The sequence below is a fragment of the Prionailurus viverrinus genome, chromosome B2, assembly GCF_022837055.1.
Source record: "Prionailurus viverrinus isolate Anna chromosome B2, UM_Priviv_1.0, whole genome shotgun sequence".
Taxonomy (NCBI): Eukaryota; Metazoa; Chordata; class Mammalia; order Carnivora; family Felidae; genus Prionailurus; species Prionailurus viverrinus.
In genome coordinates this window covers 122,856,363-122,870,130 of record NC_062565.1, presented here as the reverse complement: position 1 = coordinate 122,870,130, position 13,768 = coordinate 122,856,363, and the positions used below count along the sequence as shown (strand labels likewise).

Below are 13,768 nucleotides of genomic sequence, written 5' to 3'. Positions count from 1 at the left end.
GACACCAGCCTCCATAGTGTAGAAAATCTTTTATAATCAGTCACTCTTCACAACCCCAGTGCAGCTCTTTCCGCCCACAAGCGCTGTCCCCATGCTTTAATAAAACCAACTTTTTACACTGAAGATATCTCATCTCAAGAATCCTTTCTTGGCCGTGGGCTCCAACCCCAACACTTCAAACCACATCAGATGATACATATATATCTTGTTATATTTTATGTATCTTGCTTGCAAATAAGGAGACATTAATCTTTTTTGTATTTTTTTATATGTAAAATATTATGTGGTCAGAAACTTACAAAAAATTTAAGGAAAACAAATACCATCATCCTTCAACTCAGAGATAATCCCAGAGAGAATCACAGATTCTCTGATTCCATATATTATTTTACATAAATCTCAGATGTAGAAAGATACGTGTTACTTACAGATCACAAAAACGTACTGGTAAATACATTTTTAAAAGTTCACTCTGATATAAAATGGTAAATGCCCTAATATACTGAGGAAACATTTTTAATCAGTAATGTTAGGTAAAATGATGTATGATTCAAGATTAGTGAAATTTTGCAGTAGAAAGATTATTTTAAATTGGTGAAAGTGTAAATTTGTACAATAATGTCATTTATATGAGTTCCTCCTATAAAAATTACTAGGGATGCATGCAAAGATACATGCACTAAGATGCTCATTTCAGTATTATTTTAAACAATAACAAAGATTCAAAAACATCTTAAGTATCTCAAATGTCTAACCAGAGAGGAATGGTTAAATAAAATCTAGTAGATATATATAGTGGAATATAATGTGGCCATTATCATTTATTTTATTTTTCATGTCAGAGGACATGATAAGATCTTCACAAAACAAATTCTGAACCAGGATTCTTAAAATGTGTGCTTTTCCATAGACTCCCTGGTCCCTCAGCAAATAGATCCTTGAGGGTCCCATGCAGGTTTTTATGCATGTATCAATTAACAGGGAGGACAGACATCATAAGGGTGCCTCAGATACACATTTTCTCATCTACCACTCCTACTCCTAAGAGTCATAATTGAAGTAAGCAAGTGTTTTTTGTTTTTTGTTTTTTTAAGAGACAGAGAGAGACAGAACACAAGTGGGGGAGGGGCAGAGAGAGAATGAGACACAGAATCCGAAGCAGGCTCCAGGCTCTGAGCTGTCAACACAGAGCCCGACACGGGGCTCGAACTCACAAACTGTGAGATCATGACCTGAGCCGAAGTCAGACACTGAACCGACTGAGCCACCCAAGCGCCCCTAAGTAAGCAAGTGTTTTTAATGAACATATAGACTTACAGGAATTTAGTTGACTTGAAAGGAATACAATACACTATATAAAAACCAATTCAAAATCAATTATATCATTAAAGCTTGTTGAGAGAAAATAAAGAACTTTTATGCCTACAATGCTACAGTGTTCAAATAATAGGTCTTTAATATAACTTTTAAAGTTACAAATATACCATTTATTAAAATCTGCTATAGAAGAGATACACATAAAGCAATTTGTACACACACATACACACACACACACACACACACACACACACACACAGCCATCCTGTAAAATTACTAAGTAAAAGTTTCATACTGTTCTCAGTACTTACTTGCTAGTGTTGGTCATTATTGGACATATTTACACACAGGACTGCTATTTTGAGATCAATCCTTTCTAATAATGGCAGTTTCGATGGAAGTCTCTTTAAATACTCTAAGTTATTTTAACAATATTTATTCTTCCGATCCATAAGCATGGAATGTTTTTCCATTTCTTTGTATCTTCTTCAATTTCCTTCATAAGCTTTCTATAGTTTTCAGCATACAGATCTTTTACATCTTTGGTTAGGTTCATTCCTAGGTATTTTATGATTCTTATCGCAATTGTGAATGGGATCAGTTTCTGTATTTCTCTTTCTGTTGCTACATTATTGGTGTATAAAAATGCAACCAAATTCTGTATATTAATTTTGTATCCTGTGACTTTGCTGAATTCATGTATCAGTTTTAGAAGACTATTGTTAAAATGTCAATTCTACCCAAAGCAATCTACACATTCAATGCAATCCAAATCAAAATTGCACCAGCATTCTTCTCAAAGCTAGAACAAGCAATCCTAAAATTTGTATGGAACCACAAAAGACCCCAAATCGCCTAAGTAATATTGAAGAAGAAAACCAAAGCGGGATGCATCACAACCCCAGTCTTTAGCCTCTACTACAAAGCTGTAATCATCAAAACAGTATGGTATTGGCACAAAAACAGACACATAGACCAATGGAATAGAAAAGAAACCCCAGAATTAGACCCACAAAAGTATGACCAACTAATCTTTGACAAAGAAGGAAAGAATATCCAATGGAAAAAAAGATAGTCTCTTTAACAAATAGTGCTGGGAGAACTGGACAGCAACATGCAAAAGAATGAAACTAGACCACTTTCTTACACCATTCACAAAAATAAACTCAAAATGGATGAAGGATCTGAATGTGAGACAGGAAACCATCAAAACCCTAGGAGAAAGCAGGAAAAAACCTCTCTGACCTCAGCCGCAGCAATTTCTTACTTGACACATCTCCAAAGGCAAGGGAATTAAAAGCAAAAATGAACTATTGGGACCTCATGAAGATAAAAAGCTTATGCACTGCAAAGGAAACAATCAACAAAACTAAAAAGCAACCGACAGAATGGGAAAAGATATTTGCAAATGACATATCAGATAAATGGTTAGTATCCAAAATTTATAAAGAACTCACCAAACTCCACACATGAAAAACAAACAATCCAGTGAAGAAATGGGCAGAAATCATGAATAGACACTTCTCTAAAGAAGACATCCAGATGGCCAACAGGCACATGAAAAGATGCTCAACGTCACTCCTCATCAGGGAAATACAAATCAAAACCACACTGAGATATCACCTCACGCCAGTCAGAGTGGCTAAAATCAACAAATCAGGAGACTATAGATGCTGGCGAGGATGTGGAGAAATGGGAACCCTCTTGCACTGTTGGTGGAACTGCAAACTGGTGCAGCCTCTCTGGAAAACAGTGTGGAGGCTCCTCAAAAAATCAAAAATAGATCTACCCTATGACCCAGCAATAGCACTGCTAGGAATTTACCCAAGGGATACAGAAGTGCTGATGCATAGGGGCACTTGTACCCCCAATGCTTATAGCAGCACTTTCAACAACAGCCAAATTATGGAAAGAGCTTAAATGTCCATCAACTGACGAATGGGTAAAGAAGATGTGGTTTATATATAGAATGAAATACTAGTTGGCAATGAGAAAGAATGAAATCTGGCCATTTGTAGCTACATGGATGAACTGGAGAGTGTTGTGCTAAGTGAAATAAGTCAGGCAGAAAAAGACGGATACTATATGTTTTCACTCATATGTGGATCCTGCCAAACTTAACAGAAGACCAAGGGAGAGGGGAAGGGGGGAAAAAGTTACGGGGGTGGGGGGGGGAGGCAAAACATAAGAGACGCTTAAATACTGAGAACAAACATAGGGTTGATGGGGGGGTGAGGGAGAGGGGAAAGTGGGTGATGGGCATTAAGGAGGGCACCTGTTGGGATGAGCACTGGGTGTTGTATGGACACCAATTTGACAAAAAATTATATTTAATATAAAAAAAATAAAATAAAAAATAAAAACAAATAAATAACTAAATACTCTAAGTTAAATGGTACAACATCCCTGGTTTGGAGCATGTACCAGAGAGAACCATTACGAACAGGAGGCAGCCTGGTCAGGTAGAAAGTGCTTTGGAGAAGGAATAAAGGAGAAGAAGCTGGACTAGGAGTGGAGATGGGCGTTCCATCTCTTAAGTAGGCTGTTGAAACCTGTTGGGTGTCCATTTCCTCATCTGGTGTATGGTGGTTACTGATAACTATTGACCCTAGGTGACATGATGGTGGTGATGACCAAATGTAACAATGATGTGAAAGCATTTTGTTCAACCACACCTACCAAGTGTTATTAATCACTGAGCTGGGGTAGAAGCCTACTCTGAATCTCAGTTTCTTCATCAATACACTGCAGAGATGTAACAAATTAAAGGTTTTTCAAAAATTATTTTTGGAATAGAACTCATTTTTCAAATCTCAAACAGAACTTTGAAATAGAACCTATGGAACACTGGTCAAAAATCTGCAAAATCTGTCATTGAAATTTGGATTTTTCAATAAAACTCAATAACTCTTCATTACCTGCATGCTTGCCCCCCCACTCAATAGTCTCTCATTGCTTCAAATAATAACAATAAAATTACCCGCTGCTGTTTTTCTTCAAAAAAATATATTATGGCTAATTAAACTTTTAATTAATTTTCTTATTTTATACTCAAAAGCAGAAAATATTTAGTGGATCCTCAAGGCATATAATAAACAAAATGATTCTTAGTTTTATTTTTAACCAGTATTCATAAGTTTATTGAATATCTGCATTAAAATCGTAAATGTTTTACATACCTTTGGTTGATTAATGACTTTCATGCTAAGAGGAGGGCCTTCATCAAAGTCATGTTACAAATGAAAAGTATAATGAGAAACAGACATATTTTCTGACTTCTAACAATGTTCCATTCACTAAATCAGACTCGCTTTTTTTTATTAAACCTGAAAAAAAGCGTGACAAATGTGGAATCTTTTCCAACCCAACTTTCTCTACCTCCAAAATGACTTCACCATAAACCCTGAAATATTTCCTCCTTTTACAGAACCAAGCAAACATTATTTTTATAGAAGCCATGGCTGGGTATGTATGTGTACATAACAGTGTCCATACCTTCCTTACTAATACTCTACTTTCTATACATTTGAATTTCTCTTATGAATTTTATTGAGTCATGTCCCTTTGCTCAAAAGGGAACAGGCTCTCATTTGTGATGGGACTGGACAAATCTGTCCTTTAAGAACTGTAGCTATTTTCTATGGGATGTTTTGACTCCACAACATACATTGTCATTACCCATATATTTTCCCCAAGCTAATAATAATGAAATTCTCAATAATACTTTTTAAAAATAAAAATAGATTGTCAGTATCATTATCTCAATAGTATCTCAAAAGCATCATTATCTCAATAGTTCTCTAGTAACCCACTGTGTGGACATAGCAACATATATTTTTGCCAATTTTATGTTAATGTAACAAAGAACATTTTCATGTATTTGCTATTACAAACAATATAGTGCTTAATATCCTTATATTCAGAGATGATATTCAAAATATATAATGGGCCCAAGCATCAATCAATGAAAAATGCCAACTACAAAATACACACACACACACACACACACACACACACACACGTACACAGACACAGACACATACACATATAAGATAGTCCTACATGTCCAACCAGGTCTACATTAGCCCAGATTAAACTTTCACAATTTTCCATGTTTCACTCATTATTTTCTTGCAATAAATTCTTTAAAATGGAACTGTTGGGTAAAAATTCACACTTTTAAAAAAGATTTTGAAGCATACTCTTAAAATGTCCTTCCAAATAGTTTATTATTCATTTATACTCCCACCAGCAAAAGGAAATGGAAATTGTACCAATTCTCTAACACTCTTGACAACACTGAATATTATAAGCTTCGTAAAGAATCTTCACTAACCGATGTGCAAAAGATAATATCTAATAGATTATATCAATGACCCCAAATCTTTGCTGCTGCCTGTATCCATTTCTTCTACCATGTGACTTTGCAATCCCTCCTATTGCCCAACTGGGCTTGCACTTTTATACTTTTAGCATCGCCACAAGAAAGACATGCTGAACTAGCCAACTGATAACAAAAAAATGGATGAGAAATACGTGGAACTCTAGCAGAGTATGAAAGACACATGGAGCAAAACTGCCCTAGGTAAACAATCCTAGGCAAGCCTCAGCTACACACAGGCACCAGCTGCATATAGAAACAAAAGCAAGCCTAGGAAAGATCATTCCAAGGCAGGCAACTCACAACCAACCAAAAGATGTGTGAGTTTTGATACCAAATCATTGTTTTCTTAGCCATTGAATTGGCAATGTTGTTACACAAAAATGGCTAAATGATACAATATGTCCTTTAATTTCATCTAATTTGGTTAACTTTTGTGTTTGGTGTTCCTTTATGTTTCTTCCTTTATGGTTTCTCTGCTCTTTGGTTAGGGTAGTTGCCTTTTCATTATTGATTTCTGTAAATGGTATATCTCATCTATTATATATGCCATAATATCTTCTTAGTTTATTATTCATCTTTTATATTCATATGCTGATTTTAGTGTATAAAAATTAAAAGTTCATGTACTTAAATCTATCTATATTTTCCTTAATTAATTTACCTTTGGTGACCTACTTGGAAAGATCTCTCCTCCTACATCAAGATTTAAAAATATTTACCTGTATTTTCTTTTAATACTTATATTGCTTCTATTTTTATAGTTAAATATTTATTGTGGTATGAAGTTATGAAATAGGGAATCTAACATCAATTTTTTAACAGACAGTTGTTCCAATACTATTTGCTGAATAATTTATTTTTATTCCTTCAATTTGAAATAACATGCGCATCATATAATATATTTTCCCAAAATGCTAGGGTTTCTTCTTAGTTGTTTTACTTCACTGATTTATTGATACATTTCTATTCAAGTGCCTAAGTGATTTACTTTTTATCAGCTTTACACAATTTTAAATCTTGGTGAGGAAATGCACATCTACTACTCTTCTTACCACACACAAAAAATTGTGTAGACCATTTTAGAAATGTATTATTCCAAGTCAATCTCAGAAGTATTTACTGGAGTTTTCAAAAAAGTTTCATTTGGATCTAATTAATTCACAGAAAATGGCTACTGTATGATACTTAGTCTTCTCATTAAAATATGACATGTATTTTAAATTATTCAAGTATTATTAGATCTGTATCAACATTTTGGAGTTTATCATATTGGTCCTTTATATCTCCACTTAAATTTTTCCTTAGGTATTTTATATTTTTTGTTGCTGCTACAGAAGGATTCTTTTTCATTAGAATATGAATGGCCATTCCTTGTGTAAAAAAGATATTGATTTTGTAGCCAGTCATTTTGTTAAACTGTTTCATTCAGTAAATTTCAATTGATTCTCTTGAGAAGACAACTACATAATCTTGGAGGTACTCCTCTAAAATGAACAACATTGTAAATAGAAAGGATATATTTTTGTTTTAAAATACAGAATACTTTATTTCACACTGTATATAGTCCTCAAAACTTCTTTGGAAATCAAAAGCAGAGATTAAATCAAGCATTTTCAGCATCTTCTTAGTTATAAATTTTCAAAGTTTTCTTCATGATTTTTTATCTATTCAAATTGACAAGATTTTCTACTTACAAAATATTTGAAACTTTGTTAACAAACTTTGCAAATCATTATAATTCTATTTTAGATATAAAACCTGCTGGTTTTGATCTTGAAGCCTTACAAATTCTGACCTCTTAGTCAAAAGCTTCTCTATATTCCAGTTAGGTCCTCCCTCTAGGTGCTAGTGGACAACTTTTGAAATTCAGATCTACTCAGCTGTCATCCCTAATATTAAAAAAAGAGACAGGTCCAGACTGCAGGAAGAATGTAAGTACATGTGTAAAATATCTTCTAAGTAGTGTGTTTTATTTTATTCTAGTTGCTATTATAGCTTATAAATTAGGAAATGCAATTGTGTGTGCACATATATATGTAAATAAATATTTATTTATTATTTATTTATATGTTTGTATATATGTTTGTATAAAATTAATAAGTTAATAAAATATTAAATAAATATTTATTATTTATTTATATGTGTGTATATATGTTTATATGTGCGTCTATATATTCATATATGTGTGTATATGTATATATATATTACAAATATTATATGTGTTGTATGTATTATATTAATTAAATGTGTATATATTACAAATATATATGTATATATATTACAAATGTTATTATTTAATAAAATGCTAATAATTTCTGTCTGTAAAAGCTAAACTTTAAACCTTTATTAAACTGAATTTAAATAATAGAATAGAATGGAGGAGGCTGATTTCTACCATTTTTTGTAACATACAGACTTAGAAAGGTATTTCACCCTCACTATATATTGTCCATAATAGTAGCATTATAATTAAAAATAAGTGAGTGAGACATACAAATCTGAAATCCCTTTAGATAATCTGTGTGTTTCTGAAGAGTTCTATGGACAGAGAATTTCCAAAATTGAACAGCATGTTTCATTGATTCCATAGCATAGTTTAAAACCTTTTTAGCCTATTTGAAATTAGAATGTATGTTGTGGTAAGTGTTATATCATTGTTTAATCAGGAGCATTTCTTCTTATTACTATTATTTTAGTGACACATTACATACTTGTGTTATCTTACAATCAATGGTATTTAAGATTAGATGTACTATCACATTTGAACATTATAGAATAGCTCAGGAGTTTACATTACTATGTGACCATTTTATAAAGGATCTTTTCATAAAAAATAATCCATCTTGGGGCGCCTGGGTGGCTCAGTCGGTTAAGCGGCCGACTTCGGCTCAGGTCATGATCTCACTGTCTGTGAGTTCGAGCCCCGCGTCAGGCTCTGTGCTGACAGCTCAGAGCCTGGAGCCTGTTTCAGATTCTGTGTCTCCCTCTCTCTGACCCTCCCCCGTTCATGCTCTGTCTCTCTCTGTCTCAAAAATAAATAAATGTTAAAAAAAATTCTTTAAAAAAAAATAATAATAATCCATCTCTGGTTTAGACTTTTTTAAGTCAGTGGATTATAATGTTTTCAGGGTTATCAGCTCCTTTAAAAATTAATGGATAATTATGAGCAGCTACCCCTAAAATTATGCACATACCCAAAATCTCACCCAGTTTCATTAATTTAATACAATGACATAATGTAATGACCCCTAGAATAGTGTTTTTTTTACATCATCATTGGCTATAAACATTTAAAACTACTGAGATTCAGAAATTTCATCATTAATGATTTGCAGAAGATTCTAATACACAGTCAGGACTGACATTGCCTTCTAGCTCATCCAAACTCTAGGTAATCTGTGGATTATCTGCATTAAAAAATTCCTGCATCCCACATTGTATACTATGAATCTGAATCTGTTCTAGGCATGGCCTCTGTATTAACAATTTTTAAAAGCTCTCTCTCCTTGCTATTCAAATTGTGGTCCACAGACTAGCAGCATCAACATCACCTGGGGGCTTATAAATGCAGAATCTCAGGCCTCATCCCAGAACTTCCTAATCAAAATCTGCATTTTAATAAGATCTCCAGATGATTCACATGCACGTAAGTTTTAAGAAGCAGGAGTCTATAAGAGTCCCATGTGCAACCAGGGTTAAGGATGGCTACAATTAAGCAACACATCTTCCAGTTCTGTAATTTATTAACAGAAATTATTGTTTCTTAATAAGTTTTTTCTTTAAAAACAAGTCTTTTGCAGTTACAAAGAACAAAGATTCACTTTGCTCCCTAAGATAGAATTTACGATAAAGAAACAAAAGGAAGAAGAGGAAGTCCCAAAAAGGAGAACATCTTTCACTAAAATCTTAAATAAATATTAAAATATTAAAAGGAGATTTTGAGGTAAGAAACAACTTACTACATCCACTACGATACTCCGTTAATTAAATTTATCAGTAGAACTTTCTAAATATTCTTGAATTACCAGTATATTTATAGCTTGGATCACTTATCCTTGCTGAGTTATAACTGATGTGGTTTTTAGAGTGGTGGTGGCAGTCCAGAGCTGACAGACAAGAAAGAATTCTTGAGACATCTTTGGTGCAAAAAGATTGTATTAAAGCACAGGAACAGGACCTGTGGGCAGAAAGAGCTGCACTGGGGTTGTGAGGAGTAACTGAATATATACTATGGAGTTGGGGAAGGTAAAGGCAAAAGGGAGGTTTCCAAAAGGACTTTCAAACGCTGAAGAAGACTCATAGGAGACTGGAGGCCTAGCTATTGTCAAGCTAAGGTTGTTTGTTCCTCTAGTAAGGCATTAAGGCATTAAGACAGTAGGGAGTTCCTGGAGAAATGTGATACTCTGCCTATCCCAAGTATTTGTCAAAGGGCTGCAGGTTATAAGGATATTTAATTTTATCTACCATTTCCTTCTTGCCTTTGTTCCCTACATCATTATGGAGGGGAGTGTGATGTTAGGGCCCCAGGAAACTGAGTCTATGGGTTTCTGGAGGGGGTGGGTGCAGGGTGTTCACTTGTGCTTTGTTCTCAGGTTGCCTTTGGCTCCCTCACCACAATGACTCAATTATCTTTCCCTTCTACCACCAGTTCCTATGAATTGAAGACCTATAGTGTAGGATCCTAGTGATCCTTTCTCCCATCAAAAATACCACAAAATGTTCTCAGCCTTTAGGAAAAAAGCACAGCTAAGAAATACTATAAAGAGAGGTGCCTGGGTGGCTCAGTCCATTAAGCAGCCGACTTCAGCCCAGATCACGATCTCATGGTTTGTGAGTTTGAGCCCCACTTCAGGGTCTCTGCTAATAGCTCAGAGCCTGGAGCCTGCTTTGGATTCTGTGTCTCCTCTCTCTCTCTCCCCCTCCCCTGCTCATGCTCTGTCTCTCTCTCTCAAAAATAAATAAACATTTAAAAAATTAAAAAAAGAAATACTATAAAGAGAGATAAGAGGAGCAGGCATAATCGAGAGACTGTATGTGTATGTATATGGTGTGTGTGTGTGTGTGTGTGTGTGTGTGTTGTTTGTTTTCTCCATTGGCTCAAGACTATTATTCTGTGCTAATGACCTCTGATTTTAAGTTTTTTTGTTTACTTGTTCTTTGTTTTTAATCATGGAAAGGCAAATTAAACTTACAAGATTACTTTACTAAGACCAGAATTTTAGAGTTTTGCTTTGTTCTATATCTGGAAAGATAAACTGACCTATGACCTTTTGCACAATTTGTAACTCTCCAGAACCTGTAAGAAAACCACAGAAAAAACCACACTTATGCACGCCAGCACCAGAGTAAAAACCATGTGAACAATAAGGTGGAAATAACAGGCTTGGGCCAGTGCTGTTGGAATGCAGTGTATTAAAAAACATCCAGAAGAGTGACCCTCCAAATAAAGCCCCATGAACAACAAACAGCATTTAACTTGTGTGTTAGGTAGCATGTTTGCTCAGTAACATGTTCTAACAAGAAGCTGGGCTCTATGTCATCTTCATTGTATTCTTCCTCCTTCAGAGTTTTAATAGAAGGTTAACTACAAACTCATAACTGATAATAGAATTAACCTATTAACTATCAAACTGGACACATTTATATTACTAAGCTTCTCCAGGTCACCCCTAGACTAGTCTTTTGTTTGCTATGCAAGAATGCCAATTTTGTTATTTCTGCCATCTTTGTGAATAGTTAATAAAAACCAGTGTTACCAAACAGTGTGTAGTTGATCCACTTATAAGGATGGAATTGTAACCTAACCAATAGTAGAGGGGATGCTAGGTAATCCCCTGGTTATGTTGCCTAGATAAAACAGTCTACTATTTGTACTCTCTCCTTCTCGAATAGCCTATTTCTTAGTTCTTAACTGGCAGCTCTATCAGTTCCCCTGCCTGGAATGTTCTTTCACTGATTTTGCACCAGTGCTTCCTGCTGACCATTTGGGTCTACCCTGACTGCTACCCCAAAGGAGCTCCAGGTCCCTCCCTATCAAAGAACTTTGCTTTATTTCCTTCAGAGGAAAAAATATATCACCATCTGATATATATAGCTTTAAATTTTAAATACTGTCTCATTTTCCCCATAAGAGTGTTTGCTCCAAAAGGGAAGGGACCTTTGACTATCTTGTGACCAAGTATATTGTTCCCAGAACCAAAAGAGAGCTTGACCTATCGAAGGCTTTCAATGAATATTCATTGAATAAAAGAATGAGCCATGATAGCCCTAGGAATCAACTACTATGAATATCTAATAATCTGATATGTCAAATATTAATATTAATCTACAATGGAAACACTGCGGTCAGGTAGAATAATTTATTTCAAAATCAAACCTAAGCATTTATAAAATCTATTATGTTAGATCTACTTAGAAAAGGTTTATTTATCTTGTATTATTCTTTTCCATCTATTCCACACAGAAAGAAAGATATGCCTCAGCCCCAACTATTAAAACTTGACTTTGTGGTTTTTATTCCTCAGGCTGAGCCAAAGAGGAATATACCAATTAAAAATGCAGAAGATATATTGTTGATGGCTTCCTTTGCTGTGAAAAACCTTTTTATTTTGATGTAGTCCCAATAGTTTATTTTTGCTTTTGTTTCCTTTGCTTGAGGAGACATATCTAGAAAGAAGTTGCTATGGCCAATGTCAAAGAAGTTACTGCCTATATTCTCTCCTATGAGTTTTATGGCTTCAGGTTTCACATTTAAGTCTTTAATCCATTTTGAGTTTATTTTTGTGTATGGTTTAAGAAAGTGGTCCAATTTCATTCTTTTGCATGTAGCTGTCCAGTTTTCCAGAACCATTTATTAAAAAGACTGTCTTTTCCCCAATGTATATTCTTCTTTACTTTGTCACAGAATAATTGATCATATAAATGTGGGTGTATCCCTGGACTCGCTATTCTGTTCCATTGATCTACATATCTATACTGTTTTGATTACTATGGCTTTGAAGTATATCTTGAAATCTGGAATTGAAATACCTCCAGTTTTGTTCTTTCTCAAGATTGTTTTTGGCTATTCAAGGTCTTTTGTGGTTCCATTCAAACTTTAGTATTCTTTGTTCTAGTTCTGTGAAAAATTCTGTTGGTATTTTGATAAGGATTGCTTTGTATCTGTAGATCGCTTTGGGTAGTATGGACATTTTAACAATTATCAGTTCTTACAATCTATAAGCATGGAATGTTTTCCATTTCTGTCATCTTCAATTTTTTTCATCAATGTTTTATATAGTTTTCAGAGTACAGATCTGTCACCTCTTTGGTTAAGTTTATTCCTAGATATTTTATTATTTTTGGTGCAATTGTAAATGGAATTGTTTTTTTTAATTTGTCTTTCTTCCACTTAATTAGTAGATATTAATGCTACTGATTTTCTGGATATTAATTTTGTATCCTGCAACTTTACTGAATTCATTTATGACTTCTAACATTTTTTTTTTGGTGGAATCCTTAGGGACTTTTTTTTCTTTTATGTATAGTATCATGTCATCTGCAAATAGTGACAGTTTAACTTCTTTCTTACCAATATAGATGCCTCTTATTTCTTTTTCCTGTCTGATTGTTATGGCTAAGGCTTCTAGTACTGCATTGAACAAAACTGGTGAGAGTAGACATCTTTGTCTTCTCATCTTAGAGGAAAAGCTCTCAGTTTTTCACCATCTCATATGATGTTAGCTGTGAATAGACAGTTTTCCAAAGAAGACATACAGATGGCCAACAGGTACATGAAAAGGTGGTTAACATAACTACTTATCAGGCAATGAAAATCAAAATCACCAAGTGATATCATCTTACACCTGTAAGGATGGCTATTATCAAAAAGTGTGGGCAAGAATGTTAAGGAAAGGGAACCCTTATGCATTGTTGGTGGGAATGTAAATTGGCATAGCCACTATGGAAAAACAGTTTGGAGGTTCCTCAAAAATTAAAAGTAGGGGTGCCTGGGTGGCTCAGTCAGTTAAGAGTTTGACTTCATTCAGCTCAGGTCATGATCTCATGGTTTATGAGTTCAAGCCCTGC

The 13,768-nt window shown here is 34.4% G+C and overlaps 1 protein-coding gene across 1 annotated transcript in view; it reads right to left on the bottom strand.

Annotated features, from left to right (window-relative positions):
- PDE7B (phosphodiesterase 7B) overlaps positions 1 to 13,768 on the bottom strand; it is a 584,077-nt gene that overhangs the window by 517,286 nt on the left and 53,023 nt on the right. The window lies entirely within an intron of this gene.